Genomic DNA, 14,192 nt, shown 5'->3' with positions numbered 1-14,192 from the left:
TCTTGGCCTCACAGTCTGTTCAAAGCGGGACAGGTATGTGTCCCACCCTGTGAGGTCTTTTCTACTTTAAGAATGACTCCTCTTTGATCTAAGTAGTGGTTACACAGGCGTATACATATAAAAATAAATCCCTCAAGGTGTACACTTTAGACTTGTGAACTTTTCTGTGAATAGTTCTTTTCAAAAAGAAAGAGGAAAATGTACTTTACCACCTATGAAAGCAAGAAGTCTTCCGACGACAGAGAGGCAGAATGGGGTTTGCCTTGTCTTGCTTCCAGTGGGTTCTGAAGGTGATCATTATGTCGTGCTTTGTCACATCTGAGCTTACAAACCAGGAGCCCTTTCCAAAGTGAGGTGATTCTGGGACTGATATGCAATAGCCATTTAAAAAGAGACAGGGGCCAGGGCCTCTTACCTGAGTGGTGGAACCCTCCATCAGGTGCTCACCTTGCCACTTGGGGGAGGTCTGCTCCCCACTCCCCTGCCAGCTCTTGAACAGGGGGCTGCATCTTCATCACCTCTGTAACCCCAGTGCCTGGCACAGATTTCAGCCCCAATAGGTGCTCAGTGCTGGGGTTTCAGATGAATTGGAATGGGAGGTCTCCAATGGGTCCACTTTCCCCTGAGCTCATTCCTGCTGCATGACAAGGCATGACCTTGGCCAGAGGTTTCTCAATTTTGATGTATGTCAGAGTCACCTGGGGAGACTGTCGAAAATATACATGCCCAGGCCCTGCCTCGAAAACACTGGGTCTGAATCCACTGGGGTGGGCTCAGCATCCAGCTCCCCAGGTGATTCTCACACTTTTGCCATTTCAGAGCCATCACTGGGGCACCACAGCTGGTAGCAGCTGGAAACAGAATCTCCTCCATAAACAGAAGATTGGGGAAGGGAGTGAAAGAAACTTTTCCCACCGCTATTTAGCAGGGAGAATCAGCCAATGAGATGATGAACCCAGTAAGGCAATATGGGATTTTAAAACACTGTTTAGGTCAGAAAGTAACACTCTCATCAACAAAATAGTCTTGCTTTGCTGCTCAGAACAGCAGCAGGACGATGGTAACTGGATGATGCTGTAATTGTCCGAGCTGATCCCTGCAAGCCTCTGTGATGTGTATTACCAGGAGTTACACCCTGGTGCCTGCTGAGAGAGGACAGCACTGGGTCTGCTGATGCCCCCTTAGCCCAGCCCCAGGGCTATGTTAGACTAGAGTCCAGCCCTTTAAAGTCTCCAATTCCTAGACACCAACTAATCTCTACTAGGAAGCAAAGTGAAACTGTGAAGGTTTTGAACAGCCCAGGGAAAAATGAGAACCACTGGAATAGAAGAACAGAGGTTTTCTTTACTTATTTAAATTAAAGAGAAACAGATACCCCTGGACAGCAGGGAATTTAGGTTAGCATACATAAAATGGGAAGCTGATGAATGGAAGTACAAACATACTAGGGTCCTCCCAGGATCTCAAATTCTCTAATAGTCTCAGAATACGAATACCAAAGGTCTCTGGGCTTGTGGGGAACCTGGAGCTCTCTCAACGCCAATGCTGGGAATTTGGGTTTCTGCCCAGGTTTCCACCCAAACACACCCTGCCTGAAAAGCTGGATGATGTGTGGACAGTTCCAGTCACAGGGTGAGGGTGCAGCCCTCTGCCTCCTCCATAGGTGGCAGACTTTCCCTGTACCTGTTGTCTCTAGGGGTGGGGACCCCATGAGAGCATCCCGGCCAGCAGCCTGGAGGCTCCATTTTGCCCTACCTTCCTCAGGCGCCCCCTGGTCAGGAGCTGGGAGAAATTTCTCCCCCTGGGGCGGGGAGGGGTACCCCACAGGAAAGATGGGAGAAGATCCTCCCACACTGCCTTAAGGGGAGAATCAAGCCCAGTAGATGTTAAACTTAATTATACCTTGTGTGATTTTAAATGTCCTCCTCCTAAATGTACTCTCCTGCTCCCCACTGGGAATGATTTTGCTGTGATTCCCAAAAAGCATTCTTTCTGAGTTGTCTTTATTCACCTGGAATTTGGTTTTCTTCCCTGTGGCCCTGACAGGGGCTTAGGTGAATATTTTTCAGACAGAGCTTTTTATTGCAATAATACAGTTGGGTTTGTCCCGTCAGCACCTAATTTGTGCGAAAGGCTGACTCACGCAGGACAAGTGCCTCAGAAGTCACTGTCTGGGATGGAGGAGGGGAGGGAAGGACCCTCCTCCACCTTATTTCAAGGTGAGCTCTTTCGCTAGGAAAGGGGGAATGGAACACATTGCAAAAGGGGGAACTAACTGTATTTTTCAAATGAGATCAAGAAGTGATCTTTTATTTAAAAACAAAAGGCCTTTTCTCCTAAAAGCCCTCTGCAGATGCAATGTGTATTAAGGAAACTGCTCTTAGCAATGTAAAGAATTATGGCAGTGTAGAAAGCATAGCCTGGAATTCCATCCCTAGGGCCTGGAAGTCTGCATGTTAACTGCCTTGAAAACTCAGAATCTCCCAATTTTCTCTTTCTTTCACTTTTGTTCTTTAACAGAAGATGCTCTTGCTCCCCTGCTCACCAATCTCTAGCCCAGTGCCTTTCCTCCTACCTACAGCACCACCCTTCTCTGCCTCCCCAGCCCCAGTTTCTATAGATCTAGAGCCAAAGTGTCCTTCAATTTCCAGTTTAAGTCCCAATTCCTTTAAGGAGCATCCCAGGCCAGGCATGGTGGCTCACACCTGTAATCCTAGCACTCTGGGAGGCCGAGGCAGGAGGATTGCATGAGCTCAGGAGTTCGAGACCAGCCTGAGCAAGAGCAAGACCCTGCCTCTATTAAAAATAGAAAAGATTAGCCAGGTGTGGTGGCGCATGCCTGTAGTCCCAGCTACTTGGGAGGCTGAGGCAGGAGGATCACTTGAGCCCAGGAGTTTGAGGTTGCTGTGAACTAGGCTGATGCCACAGCACTCTAGCCTGGGCAACAGAGCAAAAGTTTTTCTCAAAAAACAAAAACAAAAATGAACAAACAAAAAAAAAAGGAGTGTCCCAGCCCCAAATCACACTGGTTTCTAACTTACTCTTGTTTTGCCAACACATCAGTAAGATCTCTGGTCAGGAGCCATGTATCAAGCATAGACAGTGTCCCTCCCAGGATGCAGGACCATGTGCAGACTTAAGTGATTAACTCAAACACTCCCTCTCTTGGCTGCTTCTCCCAGACTAAACCACTAAGAGTTGCCCAGACATCTAAGGCAGAATCTCCGAGGCCTGGGGATGGGCAGAGGTGTTGGGTTGAATGAGCTGAAGGAAAAGGAAGATTTAGAGAAAAATTTGAGGGGGAGAGGAAATAACATCTTACTTCTGCCGTAACCCAAAGACCTTTGTGGATCTCATGCATTCACTCTCTCATGAATTCAGTTCTCACATATTGAGAGAGGCAATATGTTTGGGAAACCTAAAATAGCCCTTGGAAGGTGATGCTGGCCAGTTGCTACTTAAGAAAGGTAGGGAGAGATTACATAGGGGCAAGAACCCTGATAACTTATTCTGACTCAGGAAACTGGGCATGCTCGGAGAGGTGAATGTGAATGTTTGGGCATCTAAAACATGTGAGAATTGAGGGAATTCAGTACAGAGATAGTGGTTTGAAGGAAGCTAGTCTTAAGAATGCAGGGCATGTGGGTCAATATAGGAACACACTCAGCGATGGTATATGGCCAGTGGATGAACTGCTGTAGGGAAAGGCAGGCTAGATTATGGACTGGCTCAGGACCTGGGTCATAACCTAGCTTCAAGTCAACCAGCTGTGTGACTTTGGATGAGCCAAGAAATCTCTGTAAGTCTTAATTTCTTTATCTGTATAAAGGAGGTTAAAATTCTTTAACTAGATTATAGTCTAAACTTTTCCACTTTTAAAAGGGTACAGTCATGATTCTGTGGCTATCAGGAGCAAGGGCAAGCGGCACAAGCCTCTCACATTCCAACAGAAGTGGGGCACGGAACACACAGCAGCCCGAGAAGCTGCATCTTAAGAGATTCTGGCGACTGCAGTCCGGTGAACAAATGTTTGCTGAGCACTTCCTCTGTGCAAAGCCCATTCATTTTGCAAGAAACTGGGGCCAAAGCAATATTAGACATTTCAGAATGGCCATAGCTCTAGCATATTTTCCCCCTTTAAAAATTTATTGCTGTTTTCAACCTTGTTCACGAGATCAGCATGCCAAGCATAACCTTTCAGTCTAACAAAGTTAGGAGACAGCCTCATTGATAGGTTCTTCTAAAAGGACATTTTGTGAAGATTCACACTGTCACATGCCATATTTTCATTAATTCTCATCTATAAAGCGAAGCACATTTTCAATACCAAATATTTTCTTATTAAAACATCACTTAATACCCACTTAAAGCTCACATCTTAAAAACTCTATTGAGTAAAGCTTTTAAAAATGACTAACCTTCTACAAGTTTCAGAGAAATGCTCAATCATTTTAGAGCATCACTTCACAGAACATTTGAGTTTGATCCACTCTCATTAGCAAAGCCTAGGGTAATGTACTGCAACCCACAGGCAGCTTCCTTTGACTCCCTATGCATATCAGATTATGTTAAAAAAATCCAAAATCATTCTTAGATATGAGGTTGTCACAATGCCCTATACAAATGCTCCTGTGACTCCAGACGGAACTAAACGTTCACCTGTGTAGCTCCACTGCAATGAATCCACTAGCGTATTACATGAACACTCACATGCTCAAGGGCACCTTTCTGGAGATGAGCGTTTACAGAAGATACACGCGGAGGAAGGTGGACATCTGTGGACCCCACATCCCCACTCCAGGGACAGCGGCCTCCCGGCCTCTCGCCTCAGAGTGGGGATTGCGGCTTCTGCCCGGGGCAGAAAACACACCCGGCACTTCTCGGCACAGGAGCGGGGACCAATAGCCGCCCTGTCACCGTCCCCCACAGCCAATGGGGATGCGAGGTGGCGGGCCAATGGGAGTGTGGGCAGTGGAAGAAACTGTTACAAGTTGTCCCCAGGCGACAAGAAAGGGTGGGGAGAGAGGAGAGGGAGGCGAGGCTGACCTTTTCACCTTGCCGGGTCGTGAGGGGGACAGGGAGTGGTGGTACCTGTCAGTCATCAGCTCTGGGCCTCCCCACAGCCTGCACGGAACCACAGAGGACTGAATGGATGTCCTCCAGCCGCTTCCACTCAGCTGACATTGAACCCAGTTTCCCCATCGCTCAAGTGGACCAATGCCACCACCTTGTAGGGTTATCCTGAGGGTTAGCGAAGACACCTTAAATAAAAGGGCCAGAGTCTTAAGGGAAGTCTCAGGCTCCCTGTCTTAAGCGAAAAGATGAGAAAATGTAGGCGTGAAGGAAATAGACGCATAAAAGTGAGAGAGAGAGGAGAAGGGCATTTTAAATAAAGCAAGGAGAAATGGGGAATGGAGAAGAAAGGGGCGGAGAGAAGAAAGCTTTAAGAGTTCAGATTAAAATATCAAGAAGAAAAGAGAAAAATTGTTCACTCTTCGGGGCAGTATAAAGCAGGTATTCTTCCAGCTTGGAAAAAAATTTTTTTCCTCCCCAAATATAGATGTACTCTTGTCTTTAGGGCTCTTTTTGCTGGTATCCCTGTGTCCAGAAATATTTCGTGATGCTCATGATCCCGCTACATGTGTTTGACACTAGGAGTCCCAGCGAAGCCCTGAGCAGACGCGAAATAGCCCGGGGCAGCGCCCCGCTTGGGGGCTGTGGTTGGAGGGGGAAGCTCGGCCTATTCCAGGTGTTTCCATGCTGCTGTCTGACCAGAGGGGACCTACTTCACTCCGGGGCAGGGGTGAGACAGAGGTCACACGGCTTAGCAGATGCAGCAGGGGCTTTGGTGGCACGTGGTTCGAATCCCGGATCCACCGCACAGTGACTGAGAGGGCTACCGACCAGTCCTACAGAAGCACGCAATAGGGTATCTGGCATGCGGTAGACACTCCCTAAACTTGATGAGTCGCAGACTCATTTTTAAGAGGATTTTGATGGAACGTTAAATTAGACGATGCACTGTGTATAAAGAAACTGTCACATAAATATCATCCAGTCAGAGTCAATTCTTCTTGTCTCTTTTAAGGTAAATTTAAATCGTTCATTTTACTCCAACATTCTGCCTACGTCATGGGGCTGTCCCTTCTGGATCTGAGGCAGGCTTTAACCCAGGGTCCCTGAGAGCCCTGAGGAGCTTCTGCCCCGACCTCTGTCCCTAGTTTCTTTCTCCTGGCCAGCCCCACACCTACCACCACCAGTCCCACCAGTAGCGTTTCTGGGGTCTGGTGGGAACAGAGGGGACTCGGGAGTCTGTGAAACTCTTTCCTGGAGAACCTTATTCTTGCACCAAGAGGACACAGAGAATTTTGGGAACTGACCTCTGACCTGCTCCAACCTTTCATGTAGTCACCCCCCCACCCCCCCACCCCAACCTACCACACACACGCATTAGTCTCCTTGGATGAATCCCACTGGGGAACAGATCTGCACCGGGAAGAAACCCATCCCTGAGGTGCGACACTACTGAGAAACTTACTTACCTGCAGCAGCATGATTTCTTTATTGAACAATGAGGATCTTGTCACTTCAGTCAACCTTCCTCACAGCTAGCTACAAGGCAGAAGGCTCTGCCCATGACCCCTGGGGACCTTCTGGTGACCTCTCACCAATGCTGGATACATTGAGTTCTCCCCAGCAACATCCACACACACTGTCACCCTCTGAGCCTGACCTCTTCACAGTAGCAGCTCTAAAAAGCTTCTTCGCAGCTTCTGCTCCAAAATACACCCCCCAAACACAGTAACATAGGTCCTGTCCAGAAATATCATCCCCTCATAGTAATACAGATTCTTCTCTGAAATAACTCCCCTACAATAACATAAATCCTTCCCTGAAATATGCCCTCTCACAGTAATATAAATCCTTCCTTGAAATAACCCCCATCCCCGAGTTTCCCCATCCTGCCCTGAAATACCCTCCCTCTCTCCCCCAGTGTGAGAGTGTTTCCTCCTCCCAGATCCAGCTCAGCACCAGTCCAGCCAGGAAGCCTTTAGAAGATCCCTGCATTAGCACCAACCCAGGATGGCCACCCCTGTTCTGTGCTCCTCGGCCCTGACTTTCTGGCTGGAGGAACAGCCTTTTGCATTTGTTTCCATGTTGGTTTCTACCCATTTCATGTGATAAAGAGCAGGGGCCTCAGAGTTTACAAATGTCAAATGTCCCCTATAGAAACCTTATTTCACAATATTTTATGTTAAGGTGTTTGGCCAGCTTTTTGTAAGCCCTGGCTGGTAGGTAGTACTGCCTCAGGCAGCTGCAATGTCGAATAATTGCTGATGATTGTCTTTGACAAATTCTCTAGGGATAGGCTGTTCTAACAGAAAAAATTCTGAGTCAACCCAAATAAAGACATGCCCTGAGAATGGAGCTTTTTAGGGAGCTGCCAGACAGGTCAAATAGTGACAATTCTCTGTGGATGGAACTTTCGGGAGCTCCAGTCTCATTCTTTCACTTCCAGTGACTCCTTGGCTGTTGCTTTTCATAGCTACTGTCACTCAAGTTTCTTGGTTTGCAAAGCTACTGCAGAGCAGAGGAGAGGGAGATGTGAGTGGGGTGCATTAAAATGACAAAAGTATGCCATTCTTACCAAGATGCAGCTGTTTTCTTGAATTAACACTCTTCAGATTGTTGCAAGCCTTTGATTACTTTTCAGAGTTTTGGAAAAGTTGCTTTTGACCATTTTTTACCAGTGTTCTCATTTCTTTTAGGGAGAGGCAGATTTTTTGAGGACTTTATCCTGTTATTCTGGAAGTGCTTCCCTCTCCTTATTTATTGCTTAAATTTTGAATTAAAGTATTATTGGAAGGAGAAAGATTGAGCCAGGCTTGCTCAAACAAAAACAAAATAAAATAACAAAAGGCCAGGCAAGTGGTCCAAGAAGATGAAGTGAGAGGGTTCAGGCCAGTGGTGATCAACTCTGGCTGCACCTTTGAACCACCTCGGGAGTTTTAAGAAATGCTAATGCTTGGGGCCTGATTTAATTGATTTGGAGTATGGCATCTATATCAGTATTTTAAAAGCTCCCTGGGTGACTTAAATATGCTACTAGAGTGAAAACCATTGGTCTAAAGTTGGTTTCAAGGCAGAGGTTGAAATTTTGAGCCAGAGACACAGTTTAAAGGTATGAACCTAAACAGCAGTGTTTCTCAAAGTGTGTGCTGTAGACTACTTCCATCCAAACCACCTAGATCAGCAATTCCCAAATTACATGTGTTGAAGGATCCGGTTTTTTAAACTATTTTTTTTTACTTCCAGCCTGTATGGATTGAAACTTTTATAAAATACAATAAAAATGACTTACCAGAAGAATGGAATAAAAATGACATAAAATATAAGTCCAAATATTTTATTATTAGACCAACAGATATTAAATTACTGTGTAAGACAGCTATAAAAATGTCTGAATTCTTAAGTTCAGTGGACCTTGCTGTGAACTAGTAACTAAGAACATGAACCAGTACAGAGACCAGGTGAACTTGACTTTGAGTTCTTTGTTGAAGAGGCCAGTCTTAGGGAGACATTTCTGCTGCATTGGGAAAGCTGGTCAAAGTTGGCGTGACCCATAGGCAGGGCTCAAAAAGTGAGTCCTTCTTTGCCTTTTTTGGCTAGCAACAAGGCACCTGCAAGAGAGGTGTATCTTGTAGGCACACAGTGATCTGGGGTGGATATTGAGAATTTTGAGGATGGACAGCTAGCTTACATGCCATCTGCACAGGAAACTAGAATCCACTAGTCATTGTCCCAGATCCTAATATAAGAAGACATAGTAGGTTTCCCCAAGAGAAGTGCTGGGTGACCCCTAAAGATAGTGGGAAGTGGTGTAAGGCAAGCCCTGAGGAGGATGACAGTGATGTGTCAGAAAGGGAGGATTCACAGCAGACCATGACAGAAGCCAAGGAGAGGAAGAGGGGGATGGAGAGGGGATATCTGTCCCAGGTATTACAGAAGGTGGAAGCTGGATTGGAGAGAGTGCGGGAGTAGGTCTTTCGAAAGTGTGGTGACAGAGATGGAATGCTGTCCTATAGTTGATGTTTGCGAAAGCCATGTTACTTATTAACCTAGGAGACTTGAATTGTGCCAGCAGTGAAAGTGAATGATTTTCTAGACTCATAAACCTCCAGATTCCCAACACTGACAGTCTAGTGGCATTATTGGTGGTTTGCTGCCCTGTGCAGATGGGGACTTAGCTGCCTTCTGGGGTGGAAGGCAGTGGAGTAGAGGAGTGGCGGGTTCTCACTCTAATTTGAGGTGTTCCTCAAGGAGATATGATCACAGTTTGAGATCTGGAAGAACGTGGTTCACTTTCAGTCTTTCGGATCCTTTATCCCTAGACAGACAGACCAAGGCTCCCTGCAGGTGCTTGGTACCAGCATGAGGGTAGGGACTGTAAGAGCTGGGAGGAACTCAAGGTCCTTCTGGCTCCAGATCTTCACACTGCAGATGAGGAAGCTGGAAGCCAGAGAAATGACACCACTTGATAATCAGAGTTTAGGTGTAAAGTCCTACATTTGGTTCCAAAAACGGAATTACAGAAGTGCAGGATTGCAAATTCTTAGTTTAGCAGTAATTTATGCTTAAAAGTTTTGGGGGCTTATTTGATAAAAGCTTTGCATGAATCAGCACTAAGATATGGTGCTTATGACAAATGAACATGCTGTGATTAAATATTAATTATAGTTATTAATATAAATTATAAAATGAATATATATTCATAGTAAGGAATTTGAAAAATATTAAAAAGTATGAAGTCAGAAATCGCCCATAAAATCCAACACCTCTACTGAGAGCCAATAATTGTTAATACTTTGTGTGTGTACATATTCATCAAAAATGTTATGTAAGCAATGGTATTGCATCTATAGTTCTGGATCACACTTTTAAAAATTAAACTTATTATTTTGATATAACTATAGATTAACATGCATTTGTAAGAAATAATACAGAGAGGGATTTTGAATGTTCATAATACAAAGAAATGATAAATTTTTGAGGTGATAGATATGCTAATTACCCCGATATGATCATTACACATTGTGTATATATATGGAATATCACTCTGTATCCCATAAATATGTACAATTATTACATGTCAGCTAAAAATAAAAGGGAAAAAAGAAAAGAATTAACAGAGAGTTCCCATTACTGAGTTTTTCCCAATGGAAACATCTTGCAAAAATAAAGTTGAGTATCACAACCAGGACATTGACATTTACAGTCTACTGATCTTATTTAGAATTCCCTGTTTTATTTGTACGTGTGCATGTGTGTGCGTTCAGTTCTATACAATGTTGTTACATGTGTAGCTTCATGTATCCACACAGTCAAGATGCAGAACAATTTCCTTATCACAACGATCGCTTGTGTTCCCCTTTTAAAAGTCACATCTGCTTCCTTACTCACCTCCCTGCCCCCATCCATCCCTCACCAATGGTATTCACTAATCAGTTCTCTATGTCTAAATTTTGTCTTTTTAAAAATGTTATATAAATGGAATCATTCTGTTGAAGGATGTCTGGGTTGTTTCCAGTTTGGGCTATTATGAATAAACATTTGTGTACCAGTTTTTATGTAAAGATCTATGTTTTCCTTTTTCTGGGACAAATGCCCAAGAGTGCGATTACTGGGTCATATGGTATTTGCATGTTTGTAAGAAACTGTCAAACTGGTTTCCACAATGTGAATCAATCATACATTTTTAACATGTAGTACGACTGTTTCTCCCAGTAATTAAATACTTTTAAAAAACAAAATTTTTGGCCGGGCGCGGTGGCTCACGCCTGTAATCCTAGCACTCTGGGAGGCCGAGGTGGGCGGATCGTTTGAGCTCAGGAGTTCGAGACCAGCCTGAGCAAGAGCGAGACCCCACCTCTACTAAAAAATAGAAAGAAATTATATGGACAGCTAAAAATATATATAGAAAAAATTAGCCGGGCATGGTGGTGCATGCCTGTAGTCCCAGCTACTCGGGAGGCTGAGACAGGAGGATCGCTTGAGCTCAGGAGTTTGAGGTTGCTGTGAGCTAGGCTGACGCCACGGCACTCACTCTAGCCTGGGCAACAGAGTGAGACTCTGTCTCAAAAAAAAAAAAAAAAAAAAAAAAAAAAACAAAATTTTTAACAACTACAAAATATTACATGGGCTGGATGTAGCATAATTTATAAAGATTTCCCCTAATGTTGAACATTTTGGTTATTTCAGATTTATTTCTCCCTGTGGAAATCAGTAATAGACTCCTGCAGGTGGAATTGGCATGAAGAACAGGCCAGCTGGAACTGGTTTTTGTAGTGCCCAGAAGTGATCAGGTTCTGAAAGACTCATTTGTGCTAACTACACTGCACAGGGGAGTGAGGGAAACATCACAATGCCACTTTGTGAAAGCTTTGAATGAAAAATATAACTGTCACACAGACAGGGAGTATTCGTGCTAGCACTGGCATAAATGATACCCTTTTCCGCCTACCTTGGAAGACTATCATAATCCGAAACTACCTTCCAGTTTATTAGGAGAAAGACACCGGAATGCTACAACTCTTTCATGCAGTCAAGTGCTGGGGGAATCAGACCATCCCTTCGTAAGCTTGGTACCAGGCAAAGGGGAGTGGGATGCCTTTCAGGGCCCAATTCTGGGGTGGCGTAGTCCCTCTTTCTTATTTTGGGAATGGCTTTGCCATAGGACAGAACACAGGATGTCTGCTGGCTGTGTTGCACATGAGTGCTTGAATCGCTCTGCCCATAGTCACTCTCTGATTTCTGTGTGTCTGTGTTTAAAACCTTTTCTGACTGACATAATAATTAATTTGTGAGTTAATGCCCTCAATTAAGATCTGTGAGCCTAGTAACTTTTCTCTCTTTCCACTGATTTTGCATCTTTGAATTCTGATCCATTTTAGGTTGATTTTGCAGTTTAACTCTCAGTGGGAAATGCAGTTTTCTCATTCCCAGGTTCTTTGAGGGTACCTCACTATAGCCCCTAAATACAATTTTCACTCTTGTAAATAACTTTCATTATTACAGGTAACTTGTACTTTTATAAGAAGCCTCTTTTGCATGAATATTTTTATTTGTTCTTTAAGAGGGAAATTTTAGATGTAGAATCATCAAGTTAAAGAGTAGAAAGATTTTGGGGATTTTGATCATGTATAAATCGATCCCTAGAAAACGAGCTCCTTCTGAAGCTTAATGAGAATGCTCATTTCATTTTATGTTCATCAACAGTAGGCAATAAATTAAAAAAAAAATACTAACTTGAGAGGGGGAAGATGGCCTCTGTTTTAATTTATATGTCATTGATTTTCAATGAGCTACACACTAACACCTAAACAGGCTGCCTCCTAAGGCAAGCTTGAGGGCTACAGTATATGGGGAACCTGTGAATTACTGCATGGGTCATGGTGGGCCAGTTCCAGTTTTCAGAGGTGCTCATACCTTTCTATAGAACTGACTATAGTAAGAAAAGATTTATCTACCAAAGGCTATGGCTACAGATGCTCTGTAGTGGGCATGTAACTTGGTGCCATCTATGAACCAGAGAGTGGGCCCTCATCAGACATCCGATCTGCTAGTGCCTTGATTTTGGACTTCCCAGTTTCCAGAACTGTGAGAAATAAGTTTCTATTGTTTATAAGCCATCCAGTTTATGACATTTTAAATAGCAATCCAAAAACACTAAGACAGTGACATTTGAGCAAACATGTGAAGGATGAAAGGAAGCTATGCTTGTGGGTATCCGGGAGAAGACATTCCAGGTAGAACAAAGAGCTTGTGCTAAGGCTCTGAGGACCTGCCTTTCATTGGTCAGAAAACTAATCTTAGCTGGTTTTACAGGCTCTGGCCTGGGAAGTCCCAGGGCAGATGGAATGCGGGAGGTGAGAGCTGTGGTTGCAGACTTCAGGTGCCCTTAGGGAAATCTAATTCACAACTTTCCTGTGGGTGGAAGTTTTGGTGGTTGCTACTTATCCAAATTTCCCCAAGTGTACTTTTGATGATCCGGTATCTCAAAGTAGGAGTCGGTTTCCCAGTAGTCAAAGAGGTGACTCTCCTTTCCTTTCCTGCGCTTGGGTCAAGACTGGTTGCCGGGGGATACACATGTGGAGACAGGTAAAGCAGGCAAAGAGGGTCCAACAAGTGCCTACCTTGTCTTGCTGTTTGTTATCTTTTTGGGTTTTTCTACTGTAGATCAGAGCTCCTTTGGAGCTGAATTTCCATATAGTAGGATTGGATAGTAGGAATGGAGGATTTCCAACTAGTAGGATCATGCAGGATTGGAGTATCTGAGCAAAGTGGTGGTAATGATTCTGAGTTGTACTTTGACAAACACAAAAAGTCATACCATTAGAGGGAAACAGAAAGGAACAAACATTTATTGCATTTTAAGAACAGGCCATTCACTGTGATAAGCATTTTACATACATTATCTTATTAAATCTTCACTGCTACTCTGCAAGGTATACATTATCGTCACCATTTTACAGATGAAGAAAGTAAGACTCAAAGATATTGGCTATTTTCCTGCTTACAAAAATACATACACTTTGTAAAAACGTTGAAGTTTTATTGTTTGAACAATAAAAAAAGTTAAAAATATGGCCAGATGTGGTGGCTTACACCTGTAATCCCAGCACTTTGGGAGGCTGAGGTCGGGGGGGAGGATTGCTGGAGGCCAGGAGTTCGAGACCAGTCTGGGCAACATAGTGAGACACTGTCTCTAAAAAAATAAAATAAAATAAAAAAATTAACGAGGCTGGGTGGTGCCCAGCCTGTAGTCCCAGCTACTCTGAAGGCTGAGGCAGGAGGATCGCTTGAGCCCAGGAGTTCGAGGTTGCAGTGAGCTATGATTGGACCACTGCACTCCAGCCTTGGGTGACAGAGTGAGACTCTGTCTCAAAAAAAAAAAAAAAGTAAATAATAGGAAGTGAAAGTCCCTCATAGTCTCATCTCTCAGAGAAAACCACTCCAGTCGGTAACGCAGGGGTTTGGTTCCAGGCTCCTTCCCAGGATACCAAAATCCATGAATGTTCAAGTCCCTGCCATAAAATGGCTAGCATTTGCATTATAAACTAAGTACATCCTCCCGTATAGTTTAAACCATCTCTAGATTGCTTATAATACCTAACACAATGTAAACGCTATGT

Source organism: Eulemur rufifrons, chromosome 29 (genome assembly GCF_041146395.1).
Source record: "Eulemur rufifrons isolate Redbay chromosome 29, OSU_ERuf_1, whole genome shotgun sequence".
Lineage (NCBI taxonomy): Eukaryota > Metazoa > Chordata > Mammalia > Primates > Lemuridae > Eulemur > Eulemur rufifrons.
This window is presented reverse-complemented; position numbering follows the sequence as displayed.